This window comes from Octopus bimaculoides, chromosome 21 (genome assembly GCF_046866305.1).
Source record: "Octopus bimaculoides isolate indiv1 chromosome 21, ASM4686630v1, whole genome shotgun sequence".
In the NCBI taxonomy this organism is placed as follows: Eukaryota; Metazoa; Mollusca; class Cephalopoda; order Octopoda; family Octopodidae; genus Octopus; species Octopus bimaculoides.
The window spans coordinates 30,075,170-30,085,169 of record NC_142948.1 but is presented as its reverse complement, the minus strand read 5'-3'; the positions used below and the strand labels follow the sequence as shown (position 1 = coordinate 30,085,169).

General features: G+C 34.0%; 1 long non-coding RNA gene across 1 annotated transcript in view; it reads right to left on the bottom strand.

Moving 5' to 3' along the window:
• The window catches only part of LOC128250469 (uncharacterized), an 88,393-nt gene that overhangs the window by 29,165 nt on the left and 49,228 nt on the right, over positions 1-10,000 (bottom strand). Inside the window, exon 2 of the long non-coding RNA XR_008266484.2 lies at positions 8,034-8,123. This is a non-coding gene — a long non-coding RNA (uncharacterized LOC128250469). The remainder of the gene's footprint in view (positions 1-8,033; positions 8,124-10,000) is intronic.

Sequence of the window (10,000 nt, the reverse complement as noted above, 5' to 3'; positions counted from 1 at the left end):
ATATATATATATATATATATATATATATATATATATATATATATTCATATATATATAGCGAGATAAGTAGATAGATATGGGTATTATGCACCTACATATATATTACAATTTAGATAATAGCATTGTCAATGCTATTTATTACATAAGACAGCGAGCTGGCAGAAGCGTTAGCACGCCAGGCGAAATGCGTAGCGGTATTTCGTCTGCCGTTACGTTCTGAGTTCAAATTTCGCCGAGGTCGACATTTCCTTTCATCCTTTCGGGGTCAATAAATTAAGTACCAGTTGCATCCTGGGTCGATCTAATCATTGGCACCCTTCCCAAAAATTTGGGGCCTTGTGCCTAGAGTAGAAAAGAATATTTCTCATGTCCTAAGGAGGCGGGCTGGCAGAAAGGTTAGCACGCCGGGCGAAATACTTAGCGGTATTTCGTCTGTCTTTATGTTCTGAGTTCAAATTCCGCCGAGGTCGACTTTCATCCTTTCTGGGTCGATAAATTAAATACCAGTTACGTACTGAGGTCGAGCTAATCGACTAGCACCCTCGAGTAGAAAAGAATATTTCTCATGTCCCTATTATATTTTTCTGTGTTTTTTTTTTGTTATCGTCACCGCCACTGGTTCTGTTGCAATCGTTGCTATTGTTGTTGATGTTGCTGTTGTTGTCATCGATATCATGTTTTACAGCAGTTGCTGGTTTCTATCTTTTGTTACTATCAATATAGTTGGCAATATTGTGTTTGCTATTGTTTTTCTTACTACTGTCCTTGTCATTATTATTGTTGTTGTAGCTCATCTCATACTTGTCATTCTTGCTATAATTAGCAACAGTTGTTATTGTTGCAATTCGCTGTCGTTGTTGAGGTTTTTATTGTTGACTGTTGTTTATGGCTATAATGCCCATCCCTTCTCAATTTCATTTCATTTATGATGCTTATACTGGAACTCCAATCAATGATATTGTTCATATGGTGGCTGTTATGTTAATGATGATGCTGCTGAGGTTGTTGTTCTCGTTGTTGTTTTAGGTGATGGTGGTGGTGGCGGTGTTGGTTTTGTTCTCCTTGCCCATGTTGTGTATTATATTAGCTGTAAATCGTCTTCTGTCTCTAAATGTCCCCTCCGGTATATTATCAGTGAACAAACTCCCCCACCTCGCTGGCATTTAAAATCGAAAGCATTCCTGCACGCGTGCAAGATTTTCCCCGCCCCTCTCTCTTTCTCTCCTTCACAAACACAAGCACACACAAACGTGCATAGATATACTGACATACATGCATCAACTTGCATGAGATATGCACAAATACATGCATAGATAGATGTTACTACCACACACTTATATATATACATACACACAACTCCGCAAATACACGCCTCCTTGCAAATGTCTAGCAACAAAATGGACGCTTCTATGCGTGCGTTTCAAGCAGTCGCATACGTACACACATCCGTAATTAAAACTTACAATAGTCTCACATAAGTTTAAAGGAAAATATGCAGAGATAAATCAATACACATATCCGAACAGAACACACATCACACACGCGGATATGTATGTATGTATGTATGTATGTATATATGAATGTTTCTTATTTCTTTATTGCCCACAAAGAGCTAAACATAGAGGGAACAAACAAGGACAGACAAAGGGATTAAGTCGACTACATGAACCCCAGTGCGTAACTGGTACTTAATTTATCGACCCCGAAAGCAAAGTCGACGTCGGCGGAATTTGAACTCAGAACGTAACGGCAGACGAAATACCGTTAAGCATTTCGCCTGGCGTCCTAACGTTTCTGCCAGCTCGTAATGTATTGCTATATTTTACCACGTAAATATTAATTTCTGCAAGACCGTAGATGATTGTTCATGCGAAACAGATTTTTAAATTTCAGTTCATTTTAGGTACATCTCATTTGCATGATCCTACGATAGCGCTGAATACTAACGATTTTCTCAAACAGTTACCATTTATTAGGCATTTCTCCCGAAGTCTCAGGTTGCATGATTTATGTTAGCCAGCTGTATACATTCGAATTTGTATCCTTATAGCATTATAGCATTTCACTCTCATTCGTTCTGTCAGTATTTCCGCTACACACGCACGTACACATGGACTATTTCTTTCTCTCTCTGTATATATATATATATATATATATATGCAAGCATGTACATGTGTATGTATATGTATGTATTCATATAAACATATCTACACACTGATATACACACACGCATATGCATGCACACACATATGTATACATGTATGTGTATGTACATATATATATATATATATATATATATATATATATATATATGTGCGTAAATGTGCATTTTTTATGGACACTCATACGTACACATACACACACGCATATATATATATATATATATATATATATATATATATATATATATATAAGTATACACACATTTACTCTGTTCCAGCCTCTATACGTCCAACTGCGGTTATAAAAGCTAAAATATTATAAATCCATTAACGTATTACAATTGTCGGAGGGAAGAGCAATTACTGCTAGTTTCATATCCAGATCAATATACAGATTCTTTTAACTATCTACTGGCACATCCTTGATGAAAGCGTTTAGATTTTCTTTCATGATTTGTGAATGACATATTAAAGATGCCCAAAGCTAATAGTAGATATCCATTCTTATTTGAATTAAAATATATTTACGTGGTCTGAGATCCATTTACAAGATCCAACATTGCCTGTAAGCGTCTTGGGTTTTGAGTTTTGGATTAAAATTACCATGCTCTGACGGACATCTATCACACTTTTTTTTATCCAATTTTATTCATTAAACTAAGGTTATCCACAGACCAAAATTATACCAAAATTGCCCGATGTGCCGCGGAATGCAGGGTAAAGAATGGTCTAATGGTTGCAAAGCAAAACTTCAGGAGTTTAGACCAGCTGTTTATATTTTGTCCCCAAATACATTAATGTAAACATGCATAGCCACCTATCTAAATACACACACACGTGTGTGTGTGTGTGTGTGTGTGTGTGTGTGTGTGTGTGTGTGTGTGTGTGTGTGTGTGTGTGTGTGTGTGTGTGTGTGCGCGTATAGGAAGGCACGCAGGTATATACAGTTATATATATATATATATATATATACAGTTATATATATATATATATATATATATATATATACATACATATATATAAATGCATGTATACACACACATAATATATATATATATATACGCATACTCATACATACCTGTATACATACGCAGACACACAAAACCACGAACGTATATAGATATAGGAATGCATACATATTTATACATACAAACCGGCCACAATCTCCAACGTAGATCTATGTATATACCCACAAAAAACGTATCAGCAATCATATATATCCGTATATTTTCAAGTGTGTATATGCATTTTGTTTATTTACACATATATATAGCTAATATATTATCATTTTTACATATATGTGTGTGTGTGCTCATTTTTGCATGTGTGTGTGTGTGTGTGTGCACATTTATATGCTCGTATACAGCGATTCGTAAATATTTATATGGTATACACACGTTCACAGAAACAAATAATTATTCATCATTGTGAGCTATATACTCAATAGCCTCTGTGAGTCGTCATTTTACAATCTACATGACAAATTTACGAGAAATCTTTTATGCCTCTGTGTTCGTGTGTAAGTTTCGTTGTATCTCTCTCGTTTCAAGAATGATCCATGTAAACGCCGCTGAAACGTGTTTGTACAATTAATTTGATTATATATTTTCGGGTTATTGTTGCATGTAACAAGGACTCCTGAAAGTGGTCTGATGTAAAAAAAAAAAAATAATTATAATAAAATAAAATAGCAGCTAAATTTGTAATTTTTTTTCTAACTCCTTTCACGGGATAACTTCGGATAATTTAATAATGTACCTATATATATCTCTAATGAGTCTGGTGGAAACGGCGGGTGTGAAACATGTACGTGTGTGAGAGCGTGTGAGTGTATATCCACGTACATGCACAGATATGCACCCGCATGCAAGCAACCTCACATACATAATACTCTGTACCATATATGAAAGTACTCCTAATTATAATACTCACACAGACATAAAAATATATGTGCGTATATATTATAAACATATATCTACATATATATATATGTAGCTATATCTATATCTTTAACATTACTGTGTGATACACGATCCCTATTGATCGGCCTTTCCTTTTCTTTTTTTTTCGATCCCTTTTTATCGAACTGCCCCTTTTTCCCTTCCTACGATCCCTTTTGATCGACACCACCAATTTCTTTTTTTTTTTTTCCTTCCTTCCCCCTCCCAAAAAGAAAAGCTCTACATTGTATTTGTCCCATCTTCGTTGAGCCCTGTGTGGCTAATAAAAGAAATGTATATCTTTATCTATCTGTCTGTCTGTCTTTATCTCTTTCTCTCTCTCTCTCTCTTCCTCTTTCTCTCTCTCTCTCTCTTCCTCTTTCTCTCTCTCTTCCTCTTTCTCTCTCTCTCTCTCTTCCTCTTTCTCTCTCTTCCTCTCTCTCTCTCTCTCTCTCTTCCTCTCTCTCTCTCTCTCTCTCTCTATCTATCGGTAGATTGATAGATAGATAGATAGATAGATACGAGTGATGGATTGGTGTGGAATTTGATGGCGCGGTCTGCTCCTCACGTCACACTCATTTAGTAAAATGTACATGTCTTTATCCCGCCTATACCTCCTCTGTATATTGAAGGTTACCTGCCCACTTTCTGAATCCCTTGATGTGTGTTTCCTAGAAACAATCTTTCGTGCATTACTGCGCCCGTAGCAACACCTTGTCACTTCCCGTTCAAGTCTAGCGTTAACTATATTCTGGTGCTGCAGAGAGATCTGTGCCATAACTGAATCAGTAGGCTGCCCTCAAAGGCTTTGGTTGGCATCCAACCAACTGAAGGACAACTTTGATTCTAAACCTGAAGAGACTGAGCTCCCAAAGTTCTCTTAAAGGGAAGCTCAATAGAAACAAGAACCTGACTGAGGCTGAGCTGTTTCGGTTTGGACATGACGAGTGAACAGTGAACGCTATGCGACCTGTAAGTTTCACACAAAGCTCCATCTGAAAATTATGTATTCTGTACGCCGAAGGACGTGCCAACATCTACGAACAACAATCACCCCAAGCATTAAAATGTAGAGCAACTGTAACGGAGAGAATAAAGGAGTATGGCAACTACATTTCCGATGCTGCATGCCGATCGTTCTTCTATATTATCAACTGATAATGACTTAGAATTATTGGCATCGTATGACAGAACGATGAATGTCCAAGTAGTATTTCTTGAAGGGCAGCACGGTCTTCTTTAGAAGGGACAGAGCTGCCTTAAAACATGGTGGAAAAGATGTTCATGTACTGCTTGCAATTGTCTTTTCCGTAAAGCGAATTTATATTTAGAAAATTACTCTTCACAACCAGTTCAGAAACTGAAGTTTGCATTCTGGGACACAAAAAGCCATGCCTGGTATATCAGATAGTAATAGTGAAGTGTAAATTTCTGGAAGATTCATCTCTATAAGTGCTATAGTAATCTTTAAAATTGCCATGTTTCAATACTCTGAAAAATACCTAGGTTTTTCTCTCAAAGCGGAAGATGCTTGTGGAGGACCCTAGGGAATTATTCCACATGAAAGAATGATGGGAATGCACACAGAGACTGATCAGCCTCATGTAAGCATCACAGTGCTGCATTCTCACCGTTCGTAACATCTAGAATCAATTGGTTAATGTATTTAAGTCCTATAATGTGGAGCTTAAAAACAAACAATCCTTATGATAGCAGGTGTATTAGGTATGTCAAAAAACACCATTCAGACAAATAGATAACATAAATACCAGGACGTACAGGTATATATATATATATATATATATATATATATATATATATATAACATACAGAAAATACCACCGCTAGGCATCGCACACATCCTACGTAAAACACTTTCAATACAGTGAAAATAAGAGCATCGCAACAAACCACAGCACATACCCAAGGCACGCAGAACTGCGCTCGGTAGTGCAGTTAAAGCACGTGATAACAATGAGTCTACTAAATGATAATAACAAATTAGTTTAAATAGTATTCTCATTTGTTGTGAGCCAGTGTTCCACATGTATGTAGTTATTGTTGATATTGAGTGTAAAAAAAAGAAAAAATGATTATCCGTGGGTAAAAGAAGGCAAGAACTGAATGAGAACTAGAAGAAAGAAAAGGGAGGTTAATGCACTTGGAGACATTGTCTGCGGTAACTAGACTCTTGCATGCACGTGTCTCTTCCTGCCTCTCCTCATATTTTCAACCAATTATGGTCAGACCACGTCAATTAGATCATTTGTTTCGAAGCAAGCTTCTGGTGTTCCAACAAAAATCCCTTTCCCTCACTGATATAATCGGAGTTATCGCTTATGACTCAAGGCTTTTCAGTTCACGTCTAACTCTGATTATCAACCACCTCCTATTTTTTTGGTGGATTTATTTAAATTTCGCTTTTTCTATTGTTCAGCTATTGTTCTTTATTTTGTTAATCCCCGACGAGAAAGAAAAGATCCTCATGCTTGTTTAATTAACAGAATCTCGTCTACAATACGTTTGCAAAACAGACTGAACAATGCCGAAACAGTAGAAGAAATTAATACATTACATATTCACACGCACAAGCACGTTCGCGCAAGCACGCATATATACACTATCGCACGCGCACACACACGCACTCGTACGCACACACACACTCACACGTGCACGAATAGACATTCGGTTGTTCAAGCAATTGAATGACCCCCTGCATCTTGACTTAATCTGTGATGTGGTTGAATATACAACATACACACGTTTAAGTTAACTCAGCCTGAGACAGCGTATGAATATATATATATATATATATATATATCAAAATAAGCAACACGGATTTCAAAGGTGATTGCAGTACGCACGTTTCATGCTACTCCATTTATTTAAGTAATGCGAGCATTACATTAAATGCAATATGTAGAGCAATCTTCAGCTGCACAAAAATAGAGAAAATTACATTAGAGTAGAATAGACATATTATAATTGTGGCAACATTTAAAATCCAAGTGGGAAGAAGAATACATAAAAATCCATCTTGACAGAGCCAAGACTATCAGGCTTGCCACAATTATAATATGTCTATTCTACTGTATTTTTCTACATTTTTGTGCAGCTGAAGATTGCTCTACATATTGCATTTAATGTAATGCTCGCATTACTTAAATAAATGGAGTAGCATGAAACGTGCGTACTGCACTCATCTTTAAAATCCGTGTTGCTTATTTTGATCACCTCACTTTTAGAATGGTTTTTGGATAATACCATACTATATTCTGGTGCCTAAACATAAGTACCATATTCAATTTTGAATCTAAATCTAAATCTCTATATGTGTGTGTGTGTGTGTGTGTGTGTGTGTGTGTGTGTGCGCGCGTGTGCGTGCGTGTGTGTGTAGGTGTATATATGTATGTATATGTACCCGTTAAATACTAATACGCATATAGTCTTTTGCTGAGATCAGAACCACGAAGACTACAGTAGACTATGTGTGATAAACGTCCAAGAGAAGAATACAAAACGTAGTTATATATAAAAAAAACATGAATGAATACACAAATATATGTGATTGCTTATGTGTGTATGTGTATGCGTGTGTGAGTGTGTAGATATGTAGATATATATATATGATGTATATATACTGATGTATATGTATATATACACTTGTATATGTATGTTTATATATGTATACAAGTGTATATATATTTACATATATATACACACATATATATTTATACATTAATAAACACATGTGCATATACATTTATAGATACCTATAGCCTTACTGATATTGGCACAAAACAAGATAAATATGGGAAAAGTTTATTAATTTTATCGCCCTTTGTTTTTCACTGGTGCTTTTTTTTTTTTTTTCGAAATCCGATGAGAAGAAGACAATCAATGTTTAGGAGAAATTTAAAAAGGAACAAACCTTGCAAGCCACTTTCTGATAGAGACAGCGATCAGTTGAAGAATTTTCTCATAACCTGCCATTCTAGTGCTTCCACGAATTATTTGAAACCTAGTTAAAAATTAAGGAATAATTACTGATATAAAATAATGAAACGGTTTGCTTCTGAAAATGATCTTGTACATAATATAACTTACTGGGTTCATTTTTTAACATTAAATTCTTACATGACTGTCTAGTTCATAACAATAACACATTGATTAATGCCAAAAAAATGTAATTTTTATGACAATATTGTGATAATCTCTTTTCAATGAACTTAATACAAATACCATTGTTATCTTGATTACTATATTCTGATAGACAGGCTTGGTGTATTTAATCTAGTCTACAGACATTTTCCTTTTTCGTCTTTTGTTTTTGAATTGGATTTTTGATTCGTGTGTGCATATATATATATATACATATACATGTATATATGTGGTCATATATATATATGCATATATATATACATATGTATATATACATTTGTATATATATATACAAATACATGTATATATGTGGTCATATATATATATGCATATATATACATATATATGTATATATACATTTGTATATATATATATACATATACATGTATATATGTGGTCATATATATATATGCATATATATACATATATATGTATATATACATCTGTATATATATATACATATACATGTATATGTGGTTATATATATATGCATATATATATACATATATATGTATATATACATTTGTATATATATGTTTATATATGTATATACATATATATTTAGATATCAATATACACATACATTTATACATTCATAAATACATACATATATACATGAATAGATACATATATACATATATATATATATACATATATACATAGGCACATACACACATACACAAAAACATCCATCCATCTATGCATACACATATACATACATAGATACCTTTATACATACACACATACATATACTCATGCGCATATATGTATACACGCACACACACACACACACATATATATTTGGAGGCTGATTATTTTATTTTTAGTTTTTTTATATAATTTTTCTATTCGATTTCCATTATTTATCGTAGCTGACAATTAAGAGAGAAATAATAACAAGTAAGGTAAATATTTCTCTTTGATTTAACCAACTAAGAAAATTGATGCAAATAATTACGATGAAAATCTCTTTGAAAGATGGCAACTATACAAAATGTGACCCCGATGAGGCGTCTCCGGTCAAGTTTACAACATCTCTCTTGTTTCCACAATAGGTAATCACATTCTGTGTTTCCAATCAAACAAACGCACGTGCAATAACACACACACACACACACACACACACACACGAACAAGCACAGCCATATCCACCAGCACACGAACATAGTCGCACACAAATATATATATATATATATATATATATATATATATATATATATATATATATACATATATATATATAAAGTCTTACCATGTATCTATGTACGTGCGTCTGTGTGCGTGTGCGTGTGTACACACACACACACACATATATATATATATATATATATATGTATATATATATATATATATATATATATATATATATATATATAAGTACAATAAATAAAGAAATCCTCGCATTATTTCGTTTCGAATATGACATTTGGTAATTTCACCTCTTCCAACAACAAAACATCCACAACAAAAAAGAAAAAAAAGATATTTACGCTAACGTACTCAACAATATATTAGCAACTACATACACAATGATATATCACGAACAATATACACACACACAAAAAAAATAACAACATATACAGTGACATATATTAGGAACTGACACAATAATATTAGTGACAACATGAAAAAAAAAAATGCACCATTATAAACAACATTATTAACATCAATGTAAAAAACCTAAAAAGACGCAATTATGTTTAATTCGAAAGCGACAAAAATACATACACGTACATT